This window comes from Sceloporus occidentalis, unplaced genomic scaffold (assembly GCF_023333645.1).
Source record: "Sceloporus occidentalis isolate IW3139 unplaced genomic scaffold, rSceOcc1.0.p SCAF_2, whole genome shotgun sequence".
NCBI lineage: Eukaryota > Metazoa > Chordata > Lepidosauria > Squamata > Phrynosomatidae > Sceloporus > Sceloporus occidentalis.
Window position 1 is genome coordinate 109,951,215 of NW_028316982.1, and position 6,171 is coordinate 109,957,385.

Genomic DNA, 6,171 nt, shown 5'->3' on the forward strand with positions numbered 1-6,171 from the left:
AAAGTGCCTATTGATCCAAACACTTTGAAGAAACCTCATTTGGAAAATCTACCCGACAATTTTATATGATTCATGTACCAATACCTGGGAAGGAAATGGGTGAAGGAGAAGCTAATTGCAATGTTTCCTCCTGTCAAGCTGTTCAGTTAATGTAATGCAGAGAAGACATTGTGCACCTGCAGAAGCCCAGAGCAGACTTTGCTTCAATAGTAATTTCTCTACTAGGTAGCCTAAATGTGAACTTGGGGAGAGGGGCTCTTCTTTAGACCTCATCTGCCAGCAGTCTCCAGCTACTTGTCATGCTGGCTGAAGGACTCTGGGAATTATAATTTTTAGCAGTAATATTTTCAAGACCCATCCTATATGCAGTACCTATGTTACATGCCAGGGCCAACTTTGAGAATCTTCTTAAACTACCATTGATGTCACATGTCTCAATAAACGTGGATTCCAGTGAAATGTGTCCAGTTGTCACTCCTAAACGGCATCCAGATCAACTGCTGATGGAGTTGGCATTTGAGTCATATCTTGATCAGACTCGTTTTGTTGGAAACTGAACAAAAGAAACAAGCTAGACCCTCCAGTCAAATCATAGGACTTTTCATTTTACATTCTCATTTAACGTCTTCTTTTTTTCTTTCTTTTTTTAAAGCAATATTTTCACCCTTGCCAGCTGCTGAAATGAAAACTAGATGTCTTATGTTCAAAATATAATCACGGGGAAATGATACCCTGTAAAAGGATGGATAGGAAAGCAGCCTTCAAGACAGCATATAAAATGTTTCATCAGAAAGAGCACATTCTGAAATCCAATGCAGTCATTTAACTTGGTGAAGAAAATAACTTAGTGCCCATGGGGTCTTGTCATACATTCCCAATACTTCACAGTGGAGCAGAAACTGTTTTCCATCACATCTAGCCAGAGTTGGAGAAGTAACTGTTTCTGTCTACTACCCCCAGAATCTTCCAGCCTGATTTTTGAAGCTGTAATCATTAAAAGTCTTTTTCCAACCTCTGCTTATAGTCAAATCAAATGATGTTTGGGAGCCTGCCACAAGTTCAAATTATTGTACAGATTTACCACATTTAGATGTACCCAGACTATAAATATGCCAGAATGTACCTGCAAGCTAAAATCCTCACTTTTCAGAATTTTGTAATCTGGTCCATGACTCAAGATATCCACACACAAAAATACATTAATGGAAATTAAACACAACAATGCTTTGCTGGGAGAGTGGAGTTGTTGTTATTAACTGTCAAGTCATCCCTGACTCTTTGAGACCCTGTGAATGAGACACCTCCAAGTCTCTATGTCCTCCACAATGGGATTCAAGATGGGTCCCTTCCTCGTATCTTCACTCCTACCTCTTCTGAATCTAGATCTGATCTTCATATGATATTTTCTGCATACAAATTGAAAAAATAGGGTGACAGATTGAAGCTTTGTCGGACTCCTTTGCCGATTGGGAACCATTCTGTTTCTTTTTATTCAATTCTAGCAGTAGCTTCTTGTCCTAACTACACATTTCTCATTAGAAAGTGTGTCACTCCCATGTCCTTAAGAGCCATTCATAGTTTTTCATGATGCAGTCAAAGGCCTTGCTATACTCTATAAAGCACATGCTGACTTTTTCCTGGAATTCCTTGGTGTACTTTATTCGCTATTGCATGTTTGAAATGTGGTCCCTAGTGCCTCTTCCTTTCCTGAATCATGCTTGAACCTCTAGGATTTCTTTCTCTATGTATGATTGGAGTCTATCTTGCAAAATTATGGGCATTATGGGCATGGAAATTAATGCTACGGTCCTATGTTGGGGAGACACCCACAAAAAGTGCTGATTACAAAAACTCTGTGCAAAGATGTGTACCTAAAGGGAAATTCACACAAAGCCAAGTACAGATTGTCATGCTGACATCACTATTGCTGTATTAACAGATGTGAAAATAAGCTAAAATGAATGTACAAGGCAGGGAAACAAGAACTTTAGCAAAACTAAAATGGACAGGCACTTCATAAGAAGGCTTACTTTATGATTTATTCTGCTATCCTAATTATTGTTTGAAAGTAATGTACAATAACATCATGTTGAAAACACTAAAAAGAATCTGCTGAAGCAACAGAAACCTTCTAGAAAAACTTTAAGGTAACTAACCCATCCATGCCAACCATTTGAGGATCACATTCAGTCTGTTACGTCATTAAATTAATTTCATATTGTGGAAAGTTATTTCATCTGCATAGATTAGAATTGATTAATAAAAAGAAAGAAAAGCAAGTGACCAAGCAGATAATAAGCCTAATAGATGGGTTTGCCTTTCATATGCATGGGAATTCAAATAAACTCATATAAATTAGTTGAATAAAACTGTCTGTAGCAGATCAAATTCATTAATTTGGCAGTTTACTAGTCAAACAGACATTAAATTAAACAGAATGGAAATCATCACTGTGTCAGTAATAAAGCAGCTTCATTACTGAAGTTGGTTAAATATCACACTGATAAAACTTACTTTGGAACAGTTTTCCTTGTTATAGGAAAATATGGAGCATCATTACAGTGTACTCTTGTTGAAATCAATGGAACTGTTCTTTTACAATATCATAGAACCAAATTTATCACCTTTAATACCTTGAGAATCTGTGATTTCATTGCTTCTGGTTGCCAGTCCACCATCCAGATCATAGTGAATCCATGCATCATTATATGTCAGTAGTTACCTAGTGAGCAATCTTCTGTCGATGTGCTTCTCCATGCTTAGCAGAAGGCAGAAATACAGCAATAACCTTATTCCACAGGGAGACAATACAATAGGTCTTTCGAAAGGTGGGCATAATTATTGAGTAATATTAATTGTAGGAAGTCATATTACTTATTGCTATCTTCTCGCAAATCCCTCTGCGATCAGAACATGGCTTAGCTACTTTTTCTGACCTAAAAGCAACTTATGCCCATAGAGACAGAGGTGGCCAACTCAAAGAGAGTGTGTAGAAAGCCTGTAACCCATCACTACTGCCTTTTGCTGCAGCAGGTATGGGAGGCCGGGTGAAATATGGGGTCAGAATACTCTGGGAACAGTCCAGAGTATTTTGGCATGATTTATGGAGGCATCCACTTTCAGATTGAGAGAAGACCCCCAACTTCACTCCAGAATGGTTTTATAGAATGCCAGACAATGACCAACAAGATATCTTGGATTGTTGGACAAAATCCACAAGCAAGCTTACCTTTATTTGGCCAACTCGAAATTACACAATGCATTTGTAATGACTGGGCCTCCAGTCACTGGAAGACTTCTGCCAGGTAATAAGAGGAAGCTGGGAGGGAGGCAGATGCAAATAAGTAATGACATCACAGCTGACGGAAGGCTCACTTGACCAATCAGTGAGCAAGAGCAAGAGTTCCTTCTGGAAGTGTCTAAGAGAAAGAGCCTCTGAGACAAGGTGACAGTTGGAGAGAGACGCAGAGAAAGAGTCTTCTGCAGTTAGAGTTTTCTAGAGTTAGAATTCAAGGTGGGATGTCTCCCTCGAGTTAGTGTTACAGGTTAGGAAAACTGTAGTGTTGTGCCTACAGCAAGAAGGCATAATTCAGGCAAATAGTCTATGCTAAGCTAAGACCTGTAACTATATGTCAAATCCATCAAGGCTGGCATATTACATCAATATATCAGTTAGGTGAGAATGTGTCAGATTAGGATGTTTAGGCCTTATGTATTATTTTTCCGGTTGCTTGCATGAAATGAATACTTTTAGAATTACACATTTTCTACCTGCAAGGCCCTTAAGATCTTGCATGATTTCTATCTTTTTGTTCTGTTTTGTTTAATTATAATAAATACTTCCTTAAAAGTATCTGCTACTTCGACACTCTTTTACACGTGTCCCAGATCAGTTGATGCTTGAGAAGATTAGCAAAGAAGAACTATAAGTCTGTAACAAGTCACAGTGTATGTTAAGGGAAATCCAATACAAATTCACTGGGTGGTGGCAGCGAGATACAAGTATCTCCAGAGGTCATCTTCAACTCCGAAAGGAGCAGGAACATAGACCAGGAGACTCAGGGAGAAGCTAAGGATCTCCTGGGACTAAGAGCCAAGGCAGGCCTGCTGTTTGGCTGCTTGGACCACAGGGGATCATCACAACATTATGCAAGGTTTTGAAGTTTCAATGGCTTCTTCATATGGCAAGGATGATAAAAAAAAAAACCATACAGGATTAAAACGATGATGTAATCATAGGCCTACATTGTGTCTGAGATGTAGTGAGTTATTGATGGTATTGAGAGATTTCAATGCAGGTAGAAAACTTCTAGGTCCTAGTGCTTTGGTTTCCTCTTGTTTAGGATTCCCCTGTTTAGGATTCTTCCTCTAAGAGAGGTAAAACTATAGTTTTTTGTGGGTTTTTCAGGCTATGTGGTCATGTTCTAGAAGAGTTTATTCCTGACTTTTCGCCAGCACCTGTGGATGGCATCGTCAGAGAAATGTTTTTGTAAAACTCTTTTATTGGACTACAATTTGGGAACAGTTAGCTTTGCAGGGGACAGGAATATAAGGCCCATCTTACACAACATGCTGGATATTACCAATTGCTCTCTCTGCGTGTTTTAATTATATATGTTTTAACCTGGTTTATTTTTTGTCTGATTGTTTAATTGTGTTTCACCTGTTGTGTTTTGTGAATTTTTAACAATGGTTTTTAATCACTGCAAACTGTTTTGAGTTCCATTCTGAGAAAAAGGTGGAATAGAGATGATGATGATGATGATGATGTGACTCAATTTGTGCTTTCCCATTGAAAAATAAAAATCTGAAATGCAAGTAATTTTCATTTTTTGAACTTTAACAAATCTACAAAAACATTTGTATGTAACAGGAATGGGCATTACAAATGCATACATTGGGGGGAAACAAAAATGTGTACAAAAAGCCACATATCAGGGAGAAATATTTGGAAATATCCATATTTAGTAAAAATTACAAATCCAGATGTGTGTGCTATGAATTCTTATGCACAGAGATATAGATACACATTTTTATATGAACTTTTTCAAAAACAACAAAATGGGCGCAGAAGTGGGACAGGATGAATTTGTGTTTGAAAACTTCTTAGTATTATATAAAGAGGAAAAAATCCCTCATCCGACAGAGGCATCATTTTAAGGCAGGCAGGAAGGCCAGTAGGCTGGCAGGCTATATGGAAATACCATGATACAATCTGTCCTGCACCTGACAGATGTAAAGGAGTTCCTGTAGCATCACATCATTGCTCTGACTGACTGTTAAAGGGAGAGGGCAGGACATAGGAAATAACAGTTAGAATTCTACATGGGCAACTTAACTACACATGCATAGCTAAGTAGCACTTCTGGGTACAGTTCCCCCCCAAAACAAACAAACACACATATTTTACTGGGCATCAGCTCCACCAAGAAAAGGAGTTGGTGGAAACAATACCTGCATCCTGATCACCAGTACAACTGACCTCTTTTTTCAGTGTAATTGATGCCTCGTAAAGTAGGTTGGAGAAGTCAGTGGTGACATCATTGTGATTATACTGGGATTGTGAATAAAGATTAGTTAGGTATGTATATCTCCATGTAACACATCCATAAGTGTGATCCTGAATTCTAGTCGATATTGACATGGCTACAGTGTACCAGCCTGTTGCTCTAGTAGCTAATCAAAGTACAGACCCAGATCTAGGCCTAAATCCAGAGGTTTTTGAAGGAAAACATTGTATTAGTAGGGTACCACTTTTTTTGTCAATTACCCAAATGATCATGAATTTGTTCCACAGGCACGCTACACATGCTATAACCAATTGTGTTGTTTTTGCAACTTCTTTGTGAACTGGAAACTGTGACGGATTCCCAGCTTGTACATTGTCTGGAAATAAGCATTCAAAAGCAAAGCTTTGCTTGTGCTAGGAGAATGACACCACTGCACACTGTGACAGATAGCTATGTCAGTTGGCAATACCACAGTGTTTCAGTTAACAAAAGCCTGGGAAGCTGATTTTGGGCAGAGAGTGGAGGTGGGGATTCTCTTCCCTTTGGAACTGGCCCAAGGTCTCCCCTTCTTTGGGACTGCATTCTTTCATCAGCCAAGCCCCTCTAAAGGTAAGTGACATAACATGTCTCAGTTCATTTTTTAAATACGTTTTTATCAAAA